The sequence below is a fragment of the Eumetopias jubatus genome, unplaced genomic scaffold (genome assembly GCF_037043125.1).
Source record: "Eumetopias jubatus isolate StellerSeaLion01/CBP00866 unplaced genomic scaffold, mEumJub1_p1.0 scaffold_5, whole genome shotgun sequence".
Lineage (NCBI taxonomy): Eukaryota > Metazoa > Chordata > Mammalia > Carnivora > Otariidae > Eumetopias > Eumetopias jubatus.
This window is the reverse complement of record NW_028274811.1, coordinates 76,727,528-76,743,370: the sequence shown is the minus strand read 5'-3', so window position 1 is coordinate 76,743,370 and position 15,843 is coordinate 76,727,528.

Below are 15,843 nucleotides of genomic sequence, written 5' to 3'. Positions count from 1 at the left end.
AAGATGGGTTCAAAGAAGGACATGAAATAAAAAGTAAATGTATATGTCATAGAGAAACTCCTTCAACAGAGGAAGGAAGATTGCAAGAGATAAGCTAAAAGGGGTAGCAAGTACCAAGAGTAGAGCAAAAGGTAGAAGGTCAAGCTCTTTATTATCCCCTCAGTTTATTAGCAAGAGTCAGTAACATCAAAGCATGAGAGGGTATAAAGTTAAAATTATATAGGTTTTTGTCTCACTCACCTCTGAGATTCTAGAGGAAAATCATCTACCACAATATGAAACAGCTGCAACAAATCAGAAATTGTGTGGAGAACATTTAGGCCAAAAATGGTAGGAGGAAGCATCCCTTTCCAGTGACTCCTTTGAATCCATGGGTTATGAAAAATATACAAGAATTCACACATAGTCTGAAGGCAGTGGGTCTGATATAAGGCCATTATGGTGAAAGGTGAGGTGATTCAAGGTCTTGGGGTTTGAGGGATGACATGGCTAAGTCTCAGAGGACCTGCAGGAAGAGCAGATTCCAAGATGATGCCTGGTCAGCAGATAGAGAGAGACATTCCCCTATTCATTGGCCTTGCAGAGAGACCAGAAGATGAGTCTCACCAGCTCAAAACATAGCAGCATATGCCAGCAACCACATGCTGACTAGGCAAGACAAGAGGAAACTCAGATAATAGCAGGGGACCCTCATTTACACAAATCATCCCTCTTCTCAGTAAGGTCAAGTAAACTTCCTCCTACCTGTAGAACCCATGTTAAAATATAGAAGAGAGGAAAACAGTAACAGATTTACTAGGGATTTGAACTTTGGAATAACTATTATCAGTTTTAAAGTTGCTATTTATCTGTTTTAAATCTGAAGAGAGTAATAAATCTTTAATTGGAAAGCTTACTTCCCTAGCATCCGTCAAACCATATACCTTAGCTACTACCAATGGGACCTTACTATCAAAATCTTGGAATCTTCCCTGACAACAACCCGATTTTGGAATTCCAGCCTCTCAACTGTGAGAGAATAAAGTTCTGTTGTTCTAAGCCAAAACAAACAAACAAACAAACAAACAAAAAATATTTTAGAAAATTTAAAATTCTTTTTTTGGCCCATGTGCATCTAAATGTATAAGCCAACACAGAGGATCTGATTGTCAAAAGGATCAGACTCCCACAAATCAGAGATCTTACTACCAACCTTTACTAATAATTTCAAGGATACACAATATTAAAAAGCACAGTCAAAGCAGGGAGATATCTCAGACATGTTGCATGGTTCCCCAAGTTCTTTTTTATGCATCATGTGCATGTTGCTGGCTGAAAATCATAGATGAGACCTCTTTATCTACTGCAGGTCTCTTCAAACAGTGAGGAGCATTTGAGCTATGAAACATTTTGTATCAAATCTTTACACAGCCTGTGTGTCAAGAGAGTTCCCAGAATCCATAGCTCATAAATTCAAACAGAGAAATGAGATTTAAAAAAAACAGCAAAGATGACTAATAAGAAGATATATAGATAAATATGAATACAGATAAACACAAATCAAAAGAAAGCTTGAATGTCTATATTAATATTTGACAAAATCAATTTCAAAACAAAAAATATTATATATTTACCAAGAATAAACAAGGTTATTGCATAATGATAGAGGAGTTAATTCATCAAGAGAACATAACTGTTGTAAGAGCTTATGTACCTAATAATAGAGCTTGAAAATACATAAAGCAAATCTGATAGAACTATAAGGAAATACAAAGATAGACAAATACACAGAGTTGGAGATTTTAATACCTGTCTCAATAATATATAGGAAAGTAGACCAAAAATCAGCAAGGATATTGTTATTGGTTAAATTGCGTCCCCTCAAAAATTCACATGTTGAAGTCCTAACACTCAGTATCTCAGAATGTGACCTTATTTGGAAATAGAACATTACAGAGGTAGTTACAACTGTAAATTAAGACGAGGTCTTCCAGTGTAGGATAGGTCCCCGGTCCAATATGATTGGATTGGATTATAAAAAAAGGAAATTTGGACACAGAGACAAGAATGCTATGTGGATTTTAGAGTTATGCTACCACAAGTCAGGGAACTACCAGAAGCTAGAAGAGAGGCTTGGAATAAGTCTTCTTCCTAGTACCTTCAGAAGAAGGATGACTCTCCCAATACCTTGACCTCAGACCTTTGGATATTCAGTTTGTGGTATTTCATTACAGAAGCCCTAGCAAACTAATACAGATAAAGAAAACTTGAATAACACTATCAACCAACTTGATCTAATTGACATTGATAAAACACTCTACCTAACAACATACTTTTTAAATGCAAACAGAACATTTTCTAAGATAGACCATATTCTGGGCCATAAAACCAAGGACACAGGTTATACAAATATGTTCTCTGACCACAATAGAATTAAACTAGAAATAATAACAGAAAGTCTTATTTTTTTCTTTTTCTTTGTTGACACAAATTATGATTCAATACTTACATATTGTGGAATGTGATGTTCAGTGGATCATCTTGTAGATTTAAAATTATAGATTTAAAATGAAGAATTGGTAGCACCTGGGGGGCTCAGTTGGTTAGTGGCAGACTCTTGATTTCAGTTCAGGTCATGATCTCAGGGTCATAAGATTGAGGCTCATATCAGGCTCTGTGCTCAGGGAAGTCTGCTTGAGAGTTTCTCTCTCCCTCTCCCTCTGCCCCTTCCCCTATGCACTCTCTCTCTCTCAAAAAATAAAATAAAATAATAAAATAAAATAAAAAAGAATTGGGGAGAGGCTAACAAAAGGGCCTCCCATTTGAGCCCAGATAGGATCTAGGCAGAGTCTCCTATAAACTGCATACCATGTCAACCAGAAAACTCAGGATTAAAAAATACAAGTATGTGAAAACATATGCACTCAAAAATGTTTTACGGCCTTGTTTATAGCCACAAAAAATAGAAACAATTTAAATATCAACATTAATTATTTTAGTAACAAAAAAATGAACATGAAAAAGAAAATACAATCTGGGGGCGGCTGGGTGGCTCAGTTAGTTAAGCGGCTGCCTTCAGCTCGGGTCATGATCCCACGGTCCTGGGTTTAAGCCTCATGTCGGGCTCCCTGCTGAGCAGGGAACCTGCTTCTCCCTCTACCTCTGCCACTCCACCTGCTTGTATTCTCTCTCTCTCTGTGTCAAATAAATAAGTAAATAAAATCTTTAAAAAAAAAAAGAAAATTCAATCTGAGTAAGTTTTAGGATGTTAATTCCTTACCAGTACTGTAAATCCATGAAGGGCTTACTTTATACTCCAGGAAATTCTTCATTAATTTTAAAAGGTGAATGTTACAATCCAAAAGCATCAATTTTGGAGAAAGTATAAAGTTGATAAAACATTTTTTTAAAGATTTATTTATTTATTTTAGAAAGAGAGACCATGCATGCATGACCGTGCATGGGTGGGGTGGGAGAGGGGCAGAGATAGAATCTTCAAGCGGACTCCCTGCTGAGCATGCAGCCCAACTTGGAGCTTGATCTTATGACTCATTAGATCATAACCTGAGATGAAACCAAGAGTTGGGTGCTTAACTGACTGAGCCACCCAGGCGCTCCAAATTGATAAAACGTTTAATAATCCCTTTAAGCCACAGGATAGTAATAAAACAACTACCATTTTACATGTACACAGGGACTCCAACTTATAAAGTGATTATACATAAATTACCTGATGAAAGTTTCGATATATCCATAAAATAAATGGGATAAGGAATATGCTGAGTTTTCAGAGGAAGAAATCAAGGCACAGAGATTAAGAAAATGTAAAAGTTGGAGCTAGGGATCAATGCCTAAACTATTCAGTTACTTAAGTATGTATAATTGACAACATTTTCTTTGATCTAAGGAAGGAAGTTTTATATATGAAGGTAGATTAATTTATCAACACATTTTGTCACATAACCAAAAATGTATCAAAAGAAAAAAAAATTGCTCCAAAGTGCATTTGGAAAATTGAGTGATATCTGTGTTGCTTATCACAGTCCCAAAATGAATGATTTATGAAACTCAAAACAAAAATCACAATGTCATGTCCAAATGCAGTACAAATAGCCAACTAATTTTCTCTCACATGTACCTATCCAATTTTCTCTTTCATTGTTAGGGTCCCTGAATCCCATTACAGTGTAATCAATCTAATGAATGCAGATATAAATACATAAAATGAAGCAGGCTTTGCCTCACAGCAGATATTTGCATTACATCCATGAGAATTTGTTGTTATTTTTAAATTAGCTGCAGGAGAGCTTTTTTATTGCCTCTTAAATGCAAGAGAAATAGTCAAACCAAATAAAATTCCATTTTTAATAACCATTACACTAAAAAAGGCCAAGCATATCTGTTTCTATTATTACATGCATGCAGATTTTGATACAGGGCAAACTTTAATTTTCAATTAAAAATGAAAACAATGCTTGCCCTACATTTTGACTATTCAGATCTCCCACAAATACAGAAGATATTAAAACTGCATTATACTTAAGTTTGCATAATAAAGAAAATGATAAACTCAAAAGGCTTAATGGCATATCATTCAGTTTTCCTGACTAACTTATTGCTTACATTAATACCCCATTAACCAAAACACCAGCCAAGAGCCAAAAGTAAACCATGTATTACGGTGGAAAAAAAAATTGAACTTTGGAGTCAGATGAAACTGATTTTGAATCCCAGCATAATCACTTACTAGCAAGGTGATTCTGAACAATTTGCTCAGCCTCATCTATAAAAGAGAGGTAATGATGGCTATTTCTTTGGCTAATGATTGTATGGCTTAAATAAGAAGTGAAGAAAGCATGTGGGATGGCTTCTGCACATAATAAGTACTCAGTTGTTATTATTGTTATTAAGCTGCTACTTCATAAAACTAAAATTTTACTCACAGGAAAACCATGGAGATAATAACCAAGGACCTATTTGCTCTTGTACACATGGCTCTAAATATCATACTTTTCCTAATTCTCAGTACTAATTTTTCATTCACTCATCCAGCAAATATTTATTAAATTCCAACTATGTGTCAGGCACTGTCTTAAGCATTGGGGATACAATAGTATTTGTTTACAATACTAAACAAAACAAAAATTTTTGCTCTCATGGGCAATATAAAAGGTACATAACTAAAAAATACAGGTTGCTAAATAGTAATGAAGGCTAACAGGAAAAGAGAATAGAAACTGCTGTGGTTGGGTGTGAGGGTCCAACATGACCTAACCTGAGAAAGTGGTATTTAAGTAAGGACATTCAGGAAGCAAAAGAAGAAACTATGTAAAGTGGTCAGATTGTAGTTACATAAGGCTCATTAAGATCTTGAAGGCTCATTTAGAGTTGGGAGTATATAGAAATTCAAAGAGGACCAAGGACTAGGACCTGAGCCCTCTATCATTTAGAAATCAAAGAAATGAGGGTGGGGGGGAAAGCAGCAAAGAAGACTAATAAGAAAAGGTCAGTGGGATGGGAGGAAAGTTAGGAACAGTAGTTGTCCAGAAAGCCAAGCAAGAAGAGTGCATCAAAGAAAAGGAAGAGATCAGTGGTATGAAATATTTTAGAAGGGTCAAGTAACATGAGGACTGAGCTTTGGATTGGATTTAACAATTTGGAACCCATTGGTGACCTTGATAAGAGATGTTTCACTAGAGTGGTAGAGAAAAAAAACAAATTGGAACTAATTTAAGAAAAGAAATTGAGGCAGCAAGTATAGAGAATGTTTTCCAGAGGTTTTATAGCAAAGTTAAGGAGAAAAACTAGTGGTGATAAGAAGAAAATAAGTTAGGAAGAGTTTTGTTGTTTTTAAGATGAGAGAAGTTCCAGCACGTTGTATACTGATGGAAAACACCTTGATGTTTATAGCAGCATTATCAACAATAGACAAGCTATAGAAAGAGCCCAAGCATCCATCAACTGATGAATGGATAAGGAAGATGTGGTATATATATCCAATGGAATATTACTCAACCATCAAAAAGAATGAAATCTTGCCATTTGCAGTGACAGATGGAACTAGATTGTATAATGCTAAGTGAAATAAGTCAGAGAAAGACAAATACCATATGATTTCACTCATATATGGAATTTAGGAAAAAAAAATATGGACGTGTGAGAAGAAAAAAAAAGAGGAGAGACGGGGAGGTAACCATAAGAGACTCTTAGGGATAGAGAACAAACTGAGGGTTGATGGAGGGAGATGGGTGGGAGGGTGAGCTAAATGCGTGATGGGTATTAAAGAGGGCACTTGTGATGAGCACTGGGTGTTGTATGTAAGTTATGAATCACTAAATTCTACTCCTGAAATCAATATTACACTATACCTTAACTAACTGGAATTTAAATAAAAATTTGGAAGAAAAAAATGTATTTAAGGCACACGCTTTAGATCAAATTAATAATGCAGAACTGTAATTCTTAGACTCCATGGTGACTTGGTAGTAAGTCTTCCTGAATCAGCCTGTTCACAATTTGGGGCTGGTTGGAATTGAGAACTTCAACTGAAAAAAAAACGGAAAATACCTCCCCTCAATATAATGTACATGGTGACTGTAGATAACACTGCTGGTTGGTATATTTGGAAGTTGTTAAGAAACTAAATCCTGGGGGTGCTGGGTGACTCAGTCGGTTAAGCATCTGACTCTTGATTTTGGCTCAGGTCATGATCTAAGGGTGGTGAGATCAAGCTCCATGTGGGGTTCACACTGGGCGTGGAGCCTGCTTAAGATTCTCTCTCTTCCTCTCCCTCTGCCCTTCCACCCCTGCCTTCCCCCCCATTCTAAAATAAATAAATAAAATTTTAAAAAAAATTAAATCCTGACAGTTCTCATTTCAAAGAAAAAAAAATTTTTGTATCTATATGAGATGATGGATGTCAACCAAACTCTCTGTGGGGGACATTTTGTAATATATGTAAATCAAGTCATTATGCTGTACACCTTAAACCTATATAGTGTTGTATGCCAACTATATCTCAGTAAAACTGGAAAACAAATTAAAAATTTTTAAAAAGGAAACCTGATGATGTAGGCAAAAGAGAGGACAATTGTTATAGCAATGACCTTGTAATTATAAAAAGGAATGTAAGCTGGTGCAAAATAGATGATAATAAAAGGTGGGAAAACAGTGTATATTGGTGCTTAGGCTCACTGGTAGATACAGCAATGGAATCTTACAGACATTCTTAAATGATTCTAATTTCTCAGTAATATAGAAAGCAAAATCAATAGCTAAGAGTAAAGTCTTGTGGATTTGAGAAAGTAGAATAAGGTATGAAGTAAAAGTCGAGGAGAGAGAGTAAAATAAATGTGGGAATGAAGTAAGACAATCTGGCAGAATTGAGGTTCAAAGGCGATAAGCGATCACAAATTAAAAAAAATCATGAATGGATAAATAAAATATGGTATATACATAAAGCCTTCAAAAACAACACAATTATTACACAACGCTACAACATGGGCAAACCTTGAAGACTTCATGCTAAGCAAAATAAGCCAGTCACAAAAAGACAAATATTGTATGATTGTGTTTACATGAGGTACCTAGGGTAGTCAAATTCATAGAGACAGAAAGTAGAATGATGATTGCCAGTAGGTTGGGGAGTTGAGGAGTGAGGAGCTATTGTTTAATGGATACAGAGTTCTAGTTTGGGAAGATGAAGAAGTTCTGGAGATGGATGGTGGTGGTGGTTATATAACAGTGTAAATGTCCTTAATCCCAATGAATTGTGTACTTCAAAATGGTTAAAATGGTGGATTTTATCTTATATATGTTCTGTCACAATAAAAAAATGCAATTTGTCAAGCAAAACTCATAAAATAAAATGAAATCCAACAGCATGGTTTTGTGTTCTTCTGCAGTCATCTTCAGTCATGCTGACATAGAGCAGGGGGAGAGTTGGATAAAACATGCTTTTCATGATCAAGTAAGAAGTGATAATAATGATAAAGAATATGATTTAAGACAAAAAAAAAAAATGAGGGAACTGAAGGCACAGAGGTTACAGGCACTAAAATGCTGGTAGAATTATACCCAGTAGGACTGAAAAATTATTGGAGTTGAGATAGTCAAGCGCATGAGAAAAAAGTAGGAGCTGGTATTCAGGGAGCTGAAATTGAGATCATGGAGGAATTAAATTATGTGTACTGACAGTGCCAAAAACATGACCATGGGAGTGAACGATTTAGGTAGTGCTGAAGACAAAAATCAATAGAGAAGAGAAAGCCAAGGAACTGAGGAACCAGGGTATTGGAAATATCTTCTATACAGATACTGAAATTACAAAGAATTAAAACAACCATAATGTTGTAAAGAGTATCAATAAGCCAAGAGCTAAACATTTTAGGGAAAAGAAGGTAGTGAAGTGGGGGTGAGGCAGATGATTACCACAGGAAGAGTAGGTGGGGGCAGTAATATAATCTGATGAAATGAAATTTAAAAAGTGAGTGTTTGCAAGGAGAAGAAGGATGATCTGAAATCAGCCAAGAGGACAGATAGTCCATCTGCAGGCCCAGTGGTATAAGATATATAAAAGAAAATATAGCTATCACTTTGAGAACGGATGCAGGAGAAGAAGCGTCTAGATCCAGTTAGAACATGATATTAATGTCATGTTCAGAAAAGAGGTTAGTGATAAATGGGATTTGCCAGTAACTGGCGTTACACTCTAATTGGCCAAAGACCAGGAGGAACAAACCTGTAGTCCAATAAAATCAGATTTATTGATTTGAAGCAGCAAGGGAAGGTACTCCAGAGGAATCATGAAATTCAGCTTTCAGCAAGAGAGAGGGGAAAGCATGCTTTATAAAGGTTGGGTTCCTGCTTGAAGGATTTTGAGGAACATCTAAGGCAAGCAAGGATCAGTTCTGGATTGGTTGCAGTTTCTTACGTAAAATTTGGAGAAGTAAGAATTAACTAGGGATTAAGTGCTGTTATGAAGTGAGGGTGGTTTAGCAAATGGTTATCTCCAATAATAGATTGAGTATAGCAATGTGGTTCTAGAATGCAATAGTCACTCAGAGAGGGGAATCCTTGTGGCATTTGACAGTGGCGACATGAACTCTGCAGAAATGCTGTGTCCTATTAACTTTGTAGCTACTTTTACCCCCAGCTGACTTTCCAGTCTGATGAATGGCAGGGATGCTTTTCAATCTGAGCTGATAGTCACTTTCTCAGCCCCAGATAGGCTTTGCCTCCTTCATTGAGCATGACTTCCAGTAGGCACATTAAAAGAGATTCAGAAGTCAGAGATGGGGCCAAAAAGGACATATCTTGGACAGAGAGGATTAAAGTGTAGGAAATGAGTGATGACCTGGAAAGCATTGGCTTCTCGTCCTGATTATTAATCTTGACTTTCCTGAGACACACTCTGGGGGAAAGTTTCTGAGTATCTGATGGAGTGGGGAAGTTTGGAGGTTTCTCTACAGCTCTCAGAGTCCTGGAGTGCCCACCGGCTTCTTCCGAGAGAGGCCTATAGAGAGGTGGACCTATTTGGAATACACTGGCTCTCTCTTGACTTCTATGAGGAAGTAGCAAATAAGCAAAAAACAAGGCTAGTATAGGTATTACCCCATAGTGAAGAGAAAAGACAGCAGAGGAGGAAATAAAAATTATAAAACAATCAAATCTCAAAATACACAGTTTGGAGTTATGTGATATAAAGGCAAATAACACAATATGCAGCATATTCCCTGAAGTCATCATAGTGTTATAGCAGAGTGTAACTAATATTCATAATGATGCCCATGAATTACTAATAAAATGGAAAATTATGGTGACTATGCTCTTTACAAGGCAATAAGGTAGAGCCAGAATATACTTTGTATTTCCTTCTGTTTACAATAAATAATCCATCAATCCTTCTTCACTAGCTCCTTCAACCTTTAAATATATTTTTAAACAATTTCCATCAAGAATATTTTTTAATTTTTTTATTGTTGTTAATCACCATATATTACATCATTAGTTTTTGATGTAGTGTTCCATGATTCATTGTTTGTTCATAACACCCAGTGCTCCATGCAGAATGTGCCCTCTTTAATACCCATCACCAGGCTAACCCATCCCCCCACCCCCCTCCCCTCTAGAACCCTCAGTTTGTTTTTCAGAGTCCATCATCTCTCATGGTTCGTCTCCCCCTCTGACTTACTCCCCTTCATTCTTCCTCTCCTGCTATCTTCTTCTTTTTCCATCAAGAATATTTTTAAAGTGTTGCGACAAAAGACTAAATCCTCAACTACATAGAAAACTGGGCTCTACAAACTGTTACCCCAAAGGTTGTCCAGTGAGTGGACCAGAACATGATATGTTCCCATGTTCACATTCTACCACTCAACAGATTGTAACAGAACAATGTCTTCTACCAACACCACCCTTAAAAAAAAAAATACTGGAGAGTTCAGCATAAAACAGTCCTTGCCTACTGGCACAACATAGCACAGATTTATAACACTAAACTCAACTTTGCATAGTGTTTGGCTGTTTACTTACTGCTTTTATATGCATTCCACCATGGATTTTTATGAATACTCTGTGAAGACCTGTAATCTCATTTAGCAAAGGCAGAAACTGTGCTTCAGGGAGTTTAAGAAACTTGTACAAGATCCCATTTCTAATGAGTGGAAGCTGGACTTCCATTCATGCCTCAGCCTTCACATCTGAACAACTCCTTGGGCAAGGGGAAGAACAGGGAGAGATTATATGAGTGCTTTAGGAACCAAAACCCAGCTCCCCTCATACAATCAGGGCAAAAAGACTGATGAGAGAGCAGGAGAATGAGATGTCTGTACCTCAAACATAGGTCAGATACAGGGAGCAGCCAAAGTAGGCCAGGACAAGTTTCCATCTGATTTTGAGTGCAATGGATAAAACCTAAATTCTAGCCCTGAAATTGATCTCACTCAGGCAGAATTCATCTGAGTCTGACCTCAGAATACTCTTTCTATTGATCTGATTTGACGTGAACCATGGTCCTATATCTAAGTTTAGTGTCTTTATATTGACCAAATTATATAAGTTCATTTTATATACAAATTGGATACTGTCGAGGATGTCTTGTGTGGAAATCCTGTCTTTATTTTCACTGTTCTCATATTTTATTACCTTACTCATCTGGGCAATGTACTGATTGTGTCTAAGATCCTTAAATATTATAAGCATGTTTCCCTGATTCCTGTAGAGATTATCTTCCCAGATCATTGTAGGCAAATACACTAATCTCCATATCCAAATGCATATTTAAGAAACCTGACTCTTGGAGCACCTGGGAGGCTCAGATGGTTAAGCATCTGCCTTCGGCTCAGGTCATGATCCTGGGGGTCCTGGGATCGAGCCCCACATCGGGCTCCTGGCTCAGCGGGGAGCCTGCTTCTCCCTCTCCCTCTGCCTCTCTCCCTGCTCATGCTCTCTCTCTCTCTCTGTATCTCAAATGAATAAATAAAAAATCTTAAAAAAAACAAAAGAAACCTGACTCTTGAAAATATGAGAAATAAATAGATGTTAATTAATGGACATGGAGAAAAGTGGAATTGAAATGTAAGCATTACAGTTTCTAATGTCCCTTAAATATGTTTACAATACTGTATCATTTATTGCTTTGCTTAGAGACAGTAAGGATTTGCTTTATACCAGGTTCTGCCCTCATGTGCTTTGCAGGAAGACATATCCATATGAAGAAATGTGACATGAATTCTATAGGGTATGGTAGGAAGAAAAAAAATAAAATGGTAAATGATATCCTAGATTATTGGAAAAGTTTCATCCGCAAAAATACTTTATGATCTGAATCTTGAAAAAGGATTGAGTGCCTGCTACAGAAATTGGGAGAAATGGAAACTACTGGATGAGTGCGCTCACGATAAAACTGCCTATGACAGGAATCCAAAAATGTGGAATGGAGCAGAGAGCTAGGTTAGGAAAGAAAGAGAAAGACCATGAAAAACTCTGTGTCATAAAAATGAGCTCGAACTCCATTCTTTCAACAATATTCTTATCAGTCAGAGCAAGCTAACCATTACAATAACTGTCAATTTCAGTATTTTGAAAGCAATTTCATAGCAATATTGTAACTTACTCAAATGTAATAATACATGTGTGGGTGGTAGGATAATGTTTGCAATGGCATGGTAATGAACTAATTGTCTGATCTTGCTCATTGCCCTTAATTTTTACTTGCTTGATGATTAACACTTTTTCCTGTGGGCCAATGATTCAAGATAATTATATGGTTCCATTTTTGTTAAGAATCGAAGTTCAACAAGTATGTATGGGAACTGAAAGATTTATTCTACATCTGTTGGGAATACTTTATAATAATTTTTGAGCATCTAATATCCTCCAGGATCTGAGCTAAGTGCTTTGTGTGTATACATATATATATATATATTTTATCTTCAAAATACTTATATTGGGTAATACTATTTTTCATATTTCTCAAATGAAGAAACTAAGGCTCAAAATGTATAAATAGTCCATCCAGGGTGACACACTTTATGAATGGCAAATTGGAACTTGATCCCAGGTTTCACAGATAGCAAAGACTGTATTCATAAGCATTAAACTACTACAAGGAACACAAATATAAATAATTACAGTTCCTTCCCTCAAGGAGTGCATAATTTAGTGGAATAAATACTCAAGTGCAAAATAGACAGTAGATGCATGCTATAAGGGCACATTAGATTAAAACCTGCCACAGACTTGAGCCACTAGGGAATGTTTTCCATGGAATGGGACCTGAAAAATGAAGGATGAAAAGGAGAAAAATATTTCAGGCTAAACGGAGAGAGGAATAAGAGCATAATGTCTGTGAAAAATCACAAGTAGTTCCAAGGGACTTACAGGGCCTGATGGATGGCATCAGAACCCTGCATTAAGACACATAGTGTTTATAGACTGTTGGAACCTCTTGGTTTGGGCCTTTAGACATACTCTACCCAGCATCAATTTAGTCCAAAAGAATACAAGTACAAAATTAGAGGTCAATGACTTGTTAAAATCCCTAAAATATGAGCTGTAAGAAGAGCTTCCAGTAAAATATGATCAGGAAAGTATATGGTTTCTAAGAGCTGCAAACTTCTGCTGGTATGTACCATGAATGTGTTGGTCTTTGTCTAGGGCAATAAATATAGTTTAACCTTTAAAACCTCTAGCTTTCACCATTTGTGGTCAGGCATTTCAAGTTTATGTATGTAAAAGGGTAGCTATTAAGGGATCCAGCCTAACTGTGTATCAGTAAAGTTTGTAGAATCATCAGAAATGATCAAAAAGGTTTTCCAAATTATAATTTTCAGGATTGTGGAATACCATCCAATGTTACAACTCTAGCAAAAGGGACAGAACTAGAAAAATGAGTGCAGCTATTATGAGAAATAAATAAAATTCAACACAGTTGTCTGGGTTATGGAGTATTGGGCTAGAAAGTATGATTCAGCACTAACTTTAAAAAGTTATTAATTGGGACACCTGGGTGGCTCAGTTGGTTAAGTGTCTGCCTTCAGCTCAGGTCACTATCCTGGAGTCCTGAGATCTCAAGCCCCCGCATCGTGCTCCCTGCTCAGCCGGGATTCTGCTTCTCCCTCTCCCTCTGCCTCACCCCCCAACTTGTCCCCCCCCCCTTTCTCTCTCTCTCTCTCAAATAAATAAAATCTTTTAAAAGATAAAAAAGTTGTTAATCTTTAAATTTTAAGTTAACTTTAACCTTCAGGTAACCTTGAATAAATCCTCAAGATTAAGATGTTCAGCTTTACAAACTTGTGTCACCAAAACAATTCAACTCCCTCCCCCAAGCACCACCACCAATAGGAGGAAAACTGTATGATTTCCATGTGGAGTTTGCTATTTGGGACCCAGGCACTTAAAACCCCCTCCAACATGCTCCTGTTTAGACAAATGAAACAGGTATTGAGCGAAGAATTCAAAGAACTCAAAGAACTTCCCAAGTGAAATTGTAACTAAGCTTCAGCAAGCCATTCCTCCATGTATAATCCATCTGCTTCTATTCACTGGGGCACATGATAAAACCAGTTAATTCTATGGAAATTGGCCCATTGTTACACTTCCTTTCCTGTCAAATGAGTCCCCTGGTTGGAGGCAATGTTATGAAGAATACCAAGGCAATGGCTAAGGCATCCCATAGCATGCTATCCATAGCATAAATGCACTAATAATGGTGTTAGCAGAAGCACATTGGGCAAGAAATATAAATCCATACCCAGATCATGAAAGACTAAGTTTTGTCTCCTCCATGATGAACATGCAAGTATCATGCAATCAACCTTCTACCAGGTAACTGGCTTGTACCCCAGAGAATAGTCCAGGATGGGTACTGTATACCAGGAGCTTTTGTTGGGTCAGCATTGGTGAGAGGAAGTCCTATGTTATTGAGCATCTCCTTCTGAGACAACAGATATCGCCATCAAAAGTCTTTTTTATAGGGTAAGGCTAGTTCTTTCAGATAAAGGAGAGATTCTGCCTTTGCCAGCATAAGAGGATTTGAGTCAACCTTGTCTATGTCTGCCCAAATGATTCCTTCCCATACTTCAGTGTCCCCATGCTTCTCCTTTATTGTTCTTACTTTAACTAATAGACCTGACAATGCAAAACAATTGGGGCTGAATTTCTGTGCCTCTTATAGCTAGGTCCACTACTTTGTCAGTTGTATCTAACCCTGTCACTACTATTTAGCACTCCTAAATAGCCTTTGAGGCTGTTTGGCTTTTCTATAACATACTCTAAGCTTTAAAATTCTCCAATTCCATGTATATACTCTCTAGGACCCTAACTTCTATAATCATGATAGCAACTAAGTTCACAGTTGATCTCTCAGTGACTTGCCCTTTACCTGCACCTAATCCCATGCCACTACTATGAATACTGAGATGATCATATTGCTATTGTAGGCCAAAAATTATCCATGTCCCACGCCCCCTAGAGAGAACATTCTCTTAAACTAAGTGAGCAATTCACTCCTAGTATCCCTTTTAAACCCTGGTCCCAATTACTGCAGACAGGTTTTAGCCCAAAAATAATAAAGTCTCAAATTTGTTATGTGAGGAGAATTTCACAAATGGATGTTTACAAAGGTGTGGACAGGTTGTAAGGAAGACATAAAAGGTAGTGCAGTATCCTGGGGCCAGTAGCAGGGGTCAAAGTGAATACTTGCGGGCCTGAAGCAATGAGGTTCATAAAGAGTATCTACTAGAACCCATGAGACAGAGACAGAGAAAGACACACACACACACACACACACACACACACACACACACACAGAAAGACAAGGGGGTGGGACGGAGAGCATTCTGTAGAGAGGGTTACCTAAAAGGAGCTGTGAATTTTAGACAAAGGATACATTTTTTAAAAAATGCCATAGTGTAGATGCTAGAGGAATAATTTTTTCTCTCTCCCTCTGACCTATACCACAAGTGCTCCCACCGTCTGAACCCTAACTGAAGCCAGAGGACAAGAAACCCCACCAATGCAGTCCGCCCAATGTAGCCTCTCAGGGAACAGTAAATGATGGAAAAGGATAGAGAGTGGATCTGGATGGTCAAAGGCAAGATCTTGCATATAACTGAAAGTCTCCATTCTAAACAAATTCAATCAGGTGTAAAGACCAAGCAACACACATGTTTTTTTCCCAGCCATTCTCCTCCCCAGCAATATTTTCACCTACACATTTGCAGATCCTTAAGAAGTAAGTCAAGCTATGTACTTAGAATAAAAATTATCGGTGCCGTTATGCTTTATTATTAGATTCTGTGCTCTGAGTACAAATAACAAAACTCATATCAGTAGACACAAAATCATGGTAAATACTATAAT